Source organism: Chaetura pelagica, unplaced genomic scaffold (assembly GCF_000747805.2).
Source record: "Chaetura pelagica isolate M959 unplaced genomic scaffold, ChaPel_1.0 scaffold115, whole genome shotgun sequence".
Classification (NCBI taxonomy): domain Eukaryota; kingdom Metazoa; phylum Chordata; class Aves; order Apodiformes; family Apodidae; genus Chaetura; species Chaetura pelagica.
The window spans coordinates 4,944,876-4,955,721 of NW_009953761.1; the positions used below are offsets into that span (position 1 = coordinate 4,944,876).

Consider the following 10,846-nt stretch of genomic DNA (forward strand, 5'->3'; position numbering starts at 1 on the left):
CTGAGACCTCTTGTACATACCATTTTCACTGGAGACAACACAATAAAAGACAACATAGTGGAGTCATCAAGTTTGACACCAAACTATGGAGGACAAGTTGATATATTTGAGAACCGAATGACCATTTGGACACAGACTAGAGGAAGGACTGGGTTGATAGGAAGAGACACTGAGACATTAAACAAAACAAATGCAAACTCATATATTTAAGAAGTAAATAAGAACCCCTTGCAGCAATACAGGCTGGGGACTGCCTTACTACAGAGCAGCTCTGCTGAAATGGACTCTGCTGAAAAGAACATAGTGTTCTGGTGACAAAGAACCTCAGCTGTGTTAACAGGAGCACAGCCAATAGTGAGGGAAATGGTCAACCCCTGGAACTTAATGCTCTCGAGAGCACATCTAGAAGACTGCAGTTCTGGCCATTCAATATATATTAAAAAAAAAAAAAAAAAAGGCGGCACTAATAAACTGGAACAAGTTCAACAGAGCAGTGACACAATACTCAGGAGCTGGAGTACTTGCCTAGTGAGCAGAGACCAAAGGAACAAAGCTTGTTCATCCTGGAGAAGAAGGCTTTGGAGCACACCTAGCAGCTCTGTTTCAGTACCTCTGCGTAGGTTATTGAGAAGTCAAAGCCTGGCTCTTCACAGTGCTGTGTGATGGGAGAATGAAAGACAAGGAGCGTAAGTTGAAACAAGGAGTGTTCAGACTGGATGTAAAGAAAATCCTTTTCACTCTGTTGGCAGCCCAGGTATGGAGCAGCTTGCTCAGAGAGGTTGTGCAATCTCTATCCCTGGATATTTTTAAGACCTGACTGAAGAACCACATGATCTGATCTCACAGCTGACTCTGCTTTGAACAGTGAGTTGGAATAAAGATCTCCTGAGGTCACTTCCAACCTATTACCCAATGAAAAGCCCACATCTCTTAATGTTCCCTAATCTGGGGATTTCTGTAGAGTTTTTCAGTTCTCTTAATTTTTTTTTCAGGTTGTGACACTCAGGATGTATGGTGCTTGTCTTGAACAATCCAAGAGATAAACGACGTAAACAGTGCATCCAGACACTCAGGGTATCTGATGTTTGTCTTGAGACATCTAAGAGTCCAGCTTGAACAAAGAGATGTGTCAGCAACCCACCAAACCTGTTTTACTCAACTGATAACAGCAAGCCCCCAAAACAATATGGCAATTGCTGCAGTTAACCTGGAGTTTGATGTGGGATGTGCTGAGATAGCAAACAAAGAGGCACACAATTGATGCCACAGTGAGCTCTGAGCAAGGATATCCAGTGATAACCAGGCCTTATGGGTAAATCACCAACTTGGCAGAGAAGATATGGATGACTGAACCACAAGAACAAAGGCATTTATTTCTACAAATGTGCAACAGTGATTGGGTGACTACCATAGCATATTCTAGGAATTAACTGTATAAAAATGTGCCAGTTTCAAGATGCCTCCTAGAAACAGACCACAACATCACCTTTGCTGTGAGCAGTCCCAAAAAATCCCAGATTGCTGCATGAGAGAGTGGCAGAGCAGACAGGAGCTGAAAGTAGAGTTATGAGAGTCAGGAGTGCACAGGACTAGGGATCAAAGGAGAGGGATAGAGGGAATCCTCCCTGGGCAACTGCTATGGACAGAAGAAGAAGAAGAAACTATAAAAACTTGGGCATTATCAGTCCACTGTCTGGTAAACTTGCTGCTACTTTCAGCAAGTGTGTTGCTTAAAAGAAAATTCACTAAAGTAAAAAAAAAATAACAACCAACAAAGCAGTAAAAAGAAAATTGCCTTCATCCTAGCTCAAACCAGGACAAGCTGATTCACTGACAAGCTGAATTTTCATCAGATCAAGGTCTCATTATTGCACTAGTCATATAGTAGGGCCAAACCCCAAATGCCTGCAAGCTTTTTGTATACCACATATATTTTACCAGTGATTTTTCTAACATAATATTTTTATTTTTTAAATGAGCAATCAGGAAAATAAGAAACTTACTCAGTGTCTTTGGATCCCTAGACATACTTTTTATAGTTAAAGGATTTTTTTCCTAAGGCTATGGCTGTGAAAGGTATAAAGAACAGTGTGGAGAGCCTGCACCTGCTTAAAACTGGTATGTTCACATAACCACATTGTTGCATCCATCCAAAAGACTAAGCCATCTAAATTGCTTTAAAAGCCCAAGTGAACACTATGCTACATGGGTGTAGTAGTTCAATGCAGTGAAAGCTTCAGGGAATGCATTGATACTATAAATAATCTGAGATTTGCAGCCAGTGCAGTGCCCTTTTCATGATACAGGCACCAGAAATGAGGAGGGGAAGGTAGATATTTTCTAAGATGTTACTGATGCTCATGCCAACAACAACAAAAAATGCAGTATTTTTAAAAAAATATACAGTGAAAGATTTTAGGTACATTTTTTATGTGCAAAAGCCAGATGTGGAAATGAAACAAAGTCTCTCTAAATGAAAAGCAGCAGAATTTAGAGTCGCATCTATGGTCCCTGTGCTTTGCAATTTGACAATATAGGCTAGAAAATATTTAAAGATTGTTAAAAGAACCAAGATGATTTCTATGCACATTTGAATCACGTTAAAATTGTCCTACAGTGTTTCCAAATAACATTGACATACTAAAATGAACCCAGCAGAGTTCAACCCAGAGTCACCAGAATGGTTAAGGAACACATAAAGTACAAGAAGGGTCAAGGAGAATTTGGATTCACACAGACAATCACACAGAATCAAAGTTTAGTCAACTTTTGGAAGGCAAAGGGACAATTCTATTGCTGTCTACAACTACATAGTGGGAGGGTGTAGATAAGGCAGAGGTAGATTCTTCTCAGAAGTACACAGAATAGAATAATAGAATCATCTGGGTTGGAAAAGACCTTGTCATGGTTTGACTCTGGTTTAACCTTTCATCCTGGCCCAAACCAGGATAGACCTTTGAGATCAAGTCTGACTTAAGCTAGCACTGCCAAGGCTACCACTGCACTATGTCCCTAAGCACCACATCTACACATCTTCTAAATACTTTGAGGGATGGTGACTCAACAACTTCCTGGGGCAGACTGTACCTATGCCTGACAACCCCTTCTGTGAAAAAAAAATGTTCCTAATACCTAATCTAAATCTCCCCTATCACAATTGAGACCAGTTCCTCTTGTCCTATCATTTGTTACTTAGGAAAAGAAACTGACACTTGCCTTGCTACAACCTTCCTTTAGGTAGTTGTAGAGAGCAATAAGGTCTCTGTCTCCCCTCAGCCTCCTTTTCTTCAGACTATAAACAATCCCAGTTCCCTCTGCTGCTCCTCAGAGGACTTGTGCTATAGACTTTCCCTAGCTCTGTTGCCCATCTTTGGACATGCTCCAAAGAGCATATATCTTTGTATCTTTCTTGTGCTGAGTGGCCCAAAATGAAACCCACTACTCATGATGTGGCCTCATCAGTGCCCAGTACAAGGGCACCATCACCTCCATTCTCCCACTGGCCACGCTATTCCTGATACAAGCCAGGATGCTGTTGGCATTCTTGGCCACCTGAGCACACTGCTGGCTCATATTCAGACGGTGGTTAATCAACATCCCCAGGTCCTTTTCCTCCAGGCAGCTTTCCAGCCACTCTTCCCCAAGCCTGTAGCATTGCATGGCATTTCTGTGACCTAGATGCATTACCCAGCTCTTGGTCTTGGGATGAATAGATCAATAAACAATGGACATAAGCTGCAGCTTGAGAAATTCTGACTCAATATAAAGAATGATGTTCTTAGCATGAGGACAGAAAAATACTCTAGTAGGTTTCCCAGGGAGACTGTGATATTTCTATCCATGGAAAGATTCAAAAGTGTGGATAAGTTCCTTAATAATATCTTCTAACTGGATATATTTTGACTAAATTATGTCTATAGATCCTTTCAAACCTATACAATCATATAATTGTATTAAATTTGTGGCTTAGTTCACTGAAAATTAGGAAGCTCCCAGGCTCAAATGTGGTTGTTGCAGTCAATTCCAAAATGGATGATAACTCCTAGGAAATAAGAATAACACCAGCACCCTAGTGAAACACTGAAAACTGAGAAAAGTAACAGATTTTAGAAATGTACTGAAAAGCTCACCAAAGCTAAGCCCTCATCTGTAGCTCTACTACCCACTGCTCCCAGAAATAACTCTTAGAAATGCCATATATATCAGTTCCTAGCAGATCTAAATTGTAAACAGTAGGTTGGATCCCATGGTGTTAGCAAGGCGGTGGGAGGTGGTGGCGCTGCTGGGAGCCCAGCCCGTCCCAACGGGACCCCAGGACTGTTGCTGAGTGATGGAAGTAAAGAGGTTCCCATCTCCCATCGCATTTTGGTAAGTCTCCAGGAGCGCAAGAGGGAAGCCTCAGCCAGGGGATACACTCAGATGGCAGATTTTATTTAGGTTTCTCCTAAAGATCTTGCTACAGCAGCTTTAAAAGAAGGAAGAAAAATGGTTCGCAAGACTCTACTACCAGAGCACAAAGCTCTACAGAACTGGCACCATCATATGGCAATCAGGAAAAAGCAGGAGAAATATCTGGAAGAAATTCTTCAGAAGCCAAAGGGTGAATTGCTAATGAATGTCTCTGAGCATTGCAGGCAAATCCAGGAAGAACAGGAACTCTTTGACCTGAGTGTCCCTGCCCTGCTTCCTGGAAAGGGCTACCAAAGAGGCAGTGAGTTCTGGAGCCAGCCCAGGTGTATTGGAGATGAACTCACTGGCCTGAAAATGACACTGACTCAGGGACAACATGGCTACCTAGAGCTATGTAGGGACTCATGTAGGGAATCCTCACACAGTCCTGATGGAAATGGTTCTGAAGCCTCCAAAGAACATTCCTTTCTATGGAACTTTAAAAAAGTCTTTTCCTGAAGCAGCAAAGGCAGGAGCTAAAACCTATCACAGAGGAACTAGATTTTTAAAAGGTGGATCAGGATGGACTGGAGGTGGTCTGTCAAGGGCAGCCTTTCACATCTGCTTCAACTAAACCTTCTCCACATTCTACCAGTTTGGAAGAGTCTGAGACCCTCAGTAACTCCTTATGCGACAAGGATGATGTGGTTCCAGAAGCAGTATGGGATCCCTCTTTAAATTTCAGAGGCCACCCTGTTTGTTGGATCAACTACACCACTCCTTGCAGAGATAAATTTGGCATTACTGCCCTGGCCATATTTGAGACAAAGATTAGAGAGTTAGATGAAAACTCTCTGGCAGTGAGCAGTAATGGCACAACAGCCATCTGGTATCAGTGGATGAGGCTTCCAAAGGTGATTCCCTCCAAAGAAATCAAAGGGATGAGAATGCCATGTTTTTACTTTGATATCAGATCAGGTGTAATTTTGCTTGGACAAACAAGGAAGTTTGCCATCCTCTTCAAGTCAGACAGAGCAGGTGTTTTCAGCCAGTACCAGGAATTTAGGATACATCCTGTGTTATAAGGAGGAGCTCTGCTGCAGGTGCTCCTTTGTGGACTTGCTGAGTATGTGGATAAATGGGCTGATGTAAGAGAGAAACTGAAGGTAACCAAGCATGTAAGTGGGTAACTGGGCTTTGAACTTAATATGCAAATAGAGCATAAAGGTGGCTTAAAATAATAATTAAAAAAAAAAGGTTAGATGTGGTGATCTAAAGGTTGGTCTTTTCCAACCTAAATGATTCTATGATTCTAATATAAACACAAAGAAAAGATAGTTCCTTCATTAAAAAATGTATTTAACACACAACAGTCTATTTTTCCATTTTAAAATTAAGTATTTGTATTTGGTTTTGTTGTAGTTTTTATTTGTTTCCTCACGCACATAGACATTTTGACACATGAAGGAACAATAAAGAAGATTTATTTAGAAATATCCTGGGAGTTCAACATATTTGGTGGTATTCACTTTAACTTTGTTAAGTTTTAACTCTGGTTTGTGTCTTTTGTTTAAATTAAAGAACCATGCTCAGAGGTTTCCAAAGAAGTGTGCATCATTAATTTATGGAAAGTTGTAAGTATTTATTACTATTTTTTCAACATAGCTAATGAAACCAAAGGAACAACAAACAAACAAACAAACACAAAACCAAAAAAAAACACAAATAAAAAAACAGCAACAACAACAAAAAAATCCAGCCCAATTATAGAAATTGTGAAGGCTTGCTTCCATTAAGATGCAAGAGATGATCTTCACTTCCTATAGCTATTTCCTCCTTCAACAGTGATCAGTACTGCATATAAGTTTTGTAGCACCTGAAGCAAAGGAAAAGAAATGGTTTTTAAAGAGAGGCAAAAAAAAGTCCTGATTACAGGAGGCAGTAATTGCTGTCATAATTATTTATCTTTTCTTGCCCTCATCCAATTTATGTCCCATATTAGCTGCAAGTCTAGTAGCAAGTAGCTCATAAAAGTTCAAGAAAGGAGTAAGATTCTTCATGTATAAATGTCAGGTTTATTTTCCAATTATGCAAAACACTCATTGCTTCTTAGAGAAGGAAGAAAGCAACTTCAGTAAATTCAAAGATGGGGAAGTTTTGCACAAAGCTAAATCTTTACAGACTTTTGTCCTAATCCTTTGTTTAAATCTGAAATCCAGTCTGGTAGATGTACTAATTGATGGGAGAGAAGAGCAACTCAGCCTTTTTTTTTTTTTTTTTTCTTTTTTTCTTTTTTTCTTTTTTTTCCCCTTCTCTATTACATCAGTGGGCACCTAGAAAAGTAGCCCTCAATGAATTCTCTCCAGGACTGGATGATGGTATTTCCCTGTTGCAAGTAATGTGTTTCATTTTATAATTTAGAATCACAAAGAAGGAGGACATCAGCTGGACATTCACTTGCCTTCAGATAAAATCAGCTTCATCTAACTCATTCTTCACAGGTGTTCACCTCATATTCACATTCTATTTTTATTTCCTTATTTGGGAATCTCTGTGTCTTCTCAATTTCTGCCATTACTCCTTTTCATTTTTTCTCCCCATTTGAAGCTTCCTGCTCAGCAGCATCTCTCTTTCCATTCTTCTTTACCTTTTTCCTTGTCATTTTTTCGTCTTCTTTCCTTCAGCTTCTTCTCCAGCAATTCCTATTCCTTTAAATTCTCCTGCAGGTGGTTTTGTTTCCCCCATTTCCTCTCTGCATGTTGTCTTTATATCTTTTCTACTCACACACACACACACACAGCCTTGAAAGCTAGGCTAAATAGAAGTGGTCATGGCTGTGAGGGCACGTGGAATATAAGCTTTTCAGGTCAAAGGGAATAATAACAAAGAAAGTGATAAACAAAACACAGACACAAAACTGATAAGTAAACAAATAAGGGAAACAATAAAGATACTAAAACTCCTCAAGCATTAAATGACGGATCATTAAGGAAGTACACCTTTCAACAGAGATAACCTGCGCTTTGAAACAGATTAAGAAGAGGGAAGAAGGATCATTATGGGTATTTCAGGCACGGAGGGGGAATCTGGGGGATTATGCAAAATCATTAAGGAATGGGTAAAGGAAGGGTCATAGGTAAAGAAAGGGAAGCATTGGGAAGGGAAAAGAGTGAGGAATGGGAGGAAGGAAAAAAGGGTTTATAGTATGTAAGCAGGAACTGGCCATATTATCTGCCTGAGCCCTGTGCCTGACCATAGCAGTCTTCTTAAGTCATTTCTTCACAGTTTTCTGTGTATTACCACCTTATATCCCATGCATGAGTGCTGCAAGATCTAGGTACTGGAATCTGGAAAATGAGACCTTGGGTGACAGGGTTTATAGCTCTGTGAGCCAGTGACTGCAGGGACCAGGGCATAAGTCTCTGCATGCGTGAGTTATAAGGGTTGGGAGCTGTGCAGGGGTCCCAGTGCATTTATATTTTCCCCTAGTGAATTTAAGTTGCAGTCCATGGATGTGCATATGTAATTCAATAGGAAATTTCAAGCTGGACTAGACTGTGAGAAGCAGGAAAACATGCATCTGGAAAGGTTAAAAATCCTTGTAAGGGTGTACAGGCCCCTTATATCAGAACAGGGTTATCAGGCAGGTGAAAGGCCTGTGCTTGTATTTGGGGGTACCTGGGAATGTGGGGTGCTTATGGGTTGAGCGTGTGAGTGCTGCATGTTTGCAGAGAGCACCCAGCTGGACCAGCAATTTTGGGACCTATGGAGTGGGTAAGAGGGAAAGAAATCTGGACAGGAGTGCTGGGTAGGCAGAAGGGTGATCTTCTATTGATCTCTGCTTCTGCCAGTCCAAAAGGAGGGGATGTGGCTGTCTATACATCCATGTGAGTTTGATGTATGTGGGTCCTGGCAGTGCTCCATGTGGATGCTGCTGAAGGCAGTGTCCTGTGCATAGCAGTCTGTATAGTAGCCTACGTAAGTGGCCTCTATGGTGCATGTGTGCACACACCTCTCAGGGGTGCACTCTTAGACTTGCTACTGGCCCAACCTGCAAATGGGAAAGCAACAACCATGTCTGTCAGCCTAGGATAGAGAGACCCAGATCTGTGAGCACATCTGGTTGGGCTCCAGCATCTAGGCAGGAAGAAGCTTTGAGTCCCTGAGTCCACTGGAGGCCATCACTTCACAAAGCCCTTAGGGAAGCTCCTGAAGACACAGTGTCTATGTTCCTTGATCCTTGGAGTTTAGAAATGGTAGTATCCAGGAAAGTGTGTGACTGGAAAGGCACTGATTAGAGAAGAGCTTTCTCAATAAACTTAGAAGGAACCTTTCAACATGAATGTTTGTACCATTAAGACAGTTTAAGGGGAGTAAGAAAAAAAAAAAGTCTAACTTCAGTTTCTTGTGAAAGGCACCTGTAGGTATTCTGCAATTATTGTCAACAGTGACAGTGCCTTGTTTTTCCTTTGCAGTTCCACCACATACTGACTAGTGTGATTGTTTCAGTGATTTCTGTTTTGCAATAAATCTGAAATTATTTTCCTTGTCAGCATGCTGGCAGAAACAGCATGATAATACAGAAACAGTGACAAAACAAATTGGCAACAGACAGTTCAGGTACCTTTGTCAGATACAAAATATGCAGTATCCAGCAAATAAATCTATTAGTTCTTAGTAACAACAACTGACAATAAGACTAAACAAATCAGACTTCTTGAATAGGTGGGCAAAGTTTTCTAAAGGAGCTGCAAAAAAACATTCTCTGCCTTTTGCCTTGGGCTGGACATGGCAGCAAATAAGCATAATGAATATGTGCATAAGGATGTTTTGTAATTACTGAGCAGACCTAAATCTTAAAAATATTAACAGATTCCTTGAAAATGAATTTATCAACACACAGGGGATACAGATCAAGGAACATTTAGAAGGAAAGGATATTATCACAAGTGAGACTTTCCTTTTCGGTGCTTTTGCATGAAAGGATAGCAGCTAGCAAGAGATGAACATAAGTAATAATAGTTTCAGTCTGTTTTGTTTGGACACCGTAATCCAACATGTTTCCAATGTAAGCAAATGAAAATCTGGAATTTACTGATTTAAAAACTTCTTAGCGCTGTTTTATTCAATATATTTGTGCCTAGTGGTACAGCACTTATCTGGGATCTAACTGCGATCTGTAATTATTTATAATATTCCCTTTAAGGTAGCAATCTAAATTAAAATTACTAGCCAGAAGGTTTTTTAAAAGAGCAGCCCTAACCCCCTTAGAAAATCACAGGCATATTGATATAACTAGTTCATCATAAATTTTCTAGCACCCTAAGGCATACCAAAGTCTTTTTTCTTTTTTCCTTTTTTTTTTTTTCCTGTTCCATTTTCATATAGAATCTTGTTGAGCATTTTTTTCTACACTTCCAGGAAATTTTCAAGAATATAATTATTCACAGTTTCAAATTGTAAGCTTCTATAAAATTTTTGTTTGTTTACAGATTTCCTACTTTATGTAAAGGCAATGAAATGTGAATTTTTGGGAAGCCACAGGACACTGGTAAAATTTTATATTATGTTGCACACTACATTGACTCATTTATTCCCTTATTAAGAAGACGTTTTTCTTTATTATCACTTGTAGGAAAGAGTATGATGAAAATTTGTTGCGAATCTCTAGTCTGGTTTGTCACTCAGCAGGGAAATAAATAAATGTCTCCAATAACTTTATCTAAAGCATTACCTTTGGTAAACACAATAAAATACACATAGAGACATGCAAGCAACAAAATACCAGAACATCTGGTGAGCTGCAGGTGGGCCAGGAATATGAAGTTGAAACAGGTGCAGAGAAGCAGGTTTTCTGATTCTGAAATTGTATTAGATGCTGATAGGTTTCTATATATGTAAGGCAATGACCTGCATGATTTCCACGTAGGTTAGAATCAGTCACGCATCATGTTCAAGAACATATTTCACAAGACGATAAAGCTGTAAAGGAAATAGCAACTGCACAAAGTTTTTCATTTTAATATCTATTTTAATAGCTATGTCTGAAGGTGCCCCAGTTTTCTAATTCCTTGCTTCTGTCTTGTAAGATATACCTTAACTCGTAATACAAGTGAACTCTGGTGTATAAAAATTGCTGTTTCTTAAGTAAAAATGCTGTTATTGAAGGTGCCTCTACTCTTACCTTTATAGAATAGATTTTTTTTTAAAAAGTACTCAGTTAAAAATATTGAAGGAAAAAAGATAACTCTTAGTAAAAGGATGTTTCAAAAATACAGTAATATGTTTAAGATCCAAAAAAAAGGAGCTAATGCTTCCTCATCTCTTTGGCCACCAAAATTTATCTGAATCCTTTAGGATGTCAAAATAGGACTGCCAAATATTTCAGGCATTGATACTTCTTTTATGTTACATATTTTAACTTCATCTAGAGCTCAAAGGAGTAAGTTACTGTCAA

At 39.6% G+C, this 10,846-nt stretch overlaps 1 pseudogene; it reads left to right on the forward strand.

Annotated features, from left to right (window-relative positions):
- Window positions 1–670: 670 nt before the first annotated feature.
- LOC104391559 lies at window positions 671–5,579 on the forward strand (annotated as a pseudogene).
- The last annotated feature ends 5,267 nt before the right edge of the window (window positions 5,580–10,846 follow it).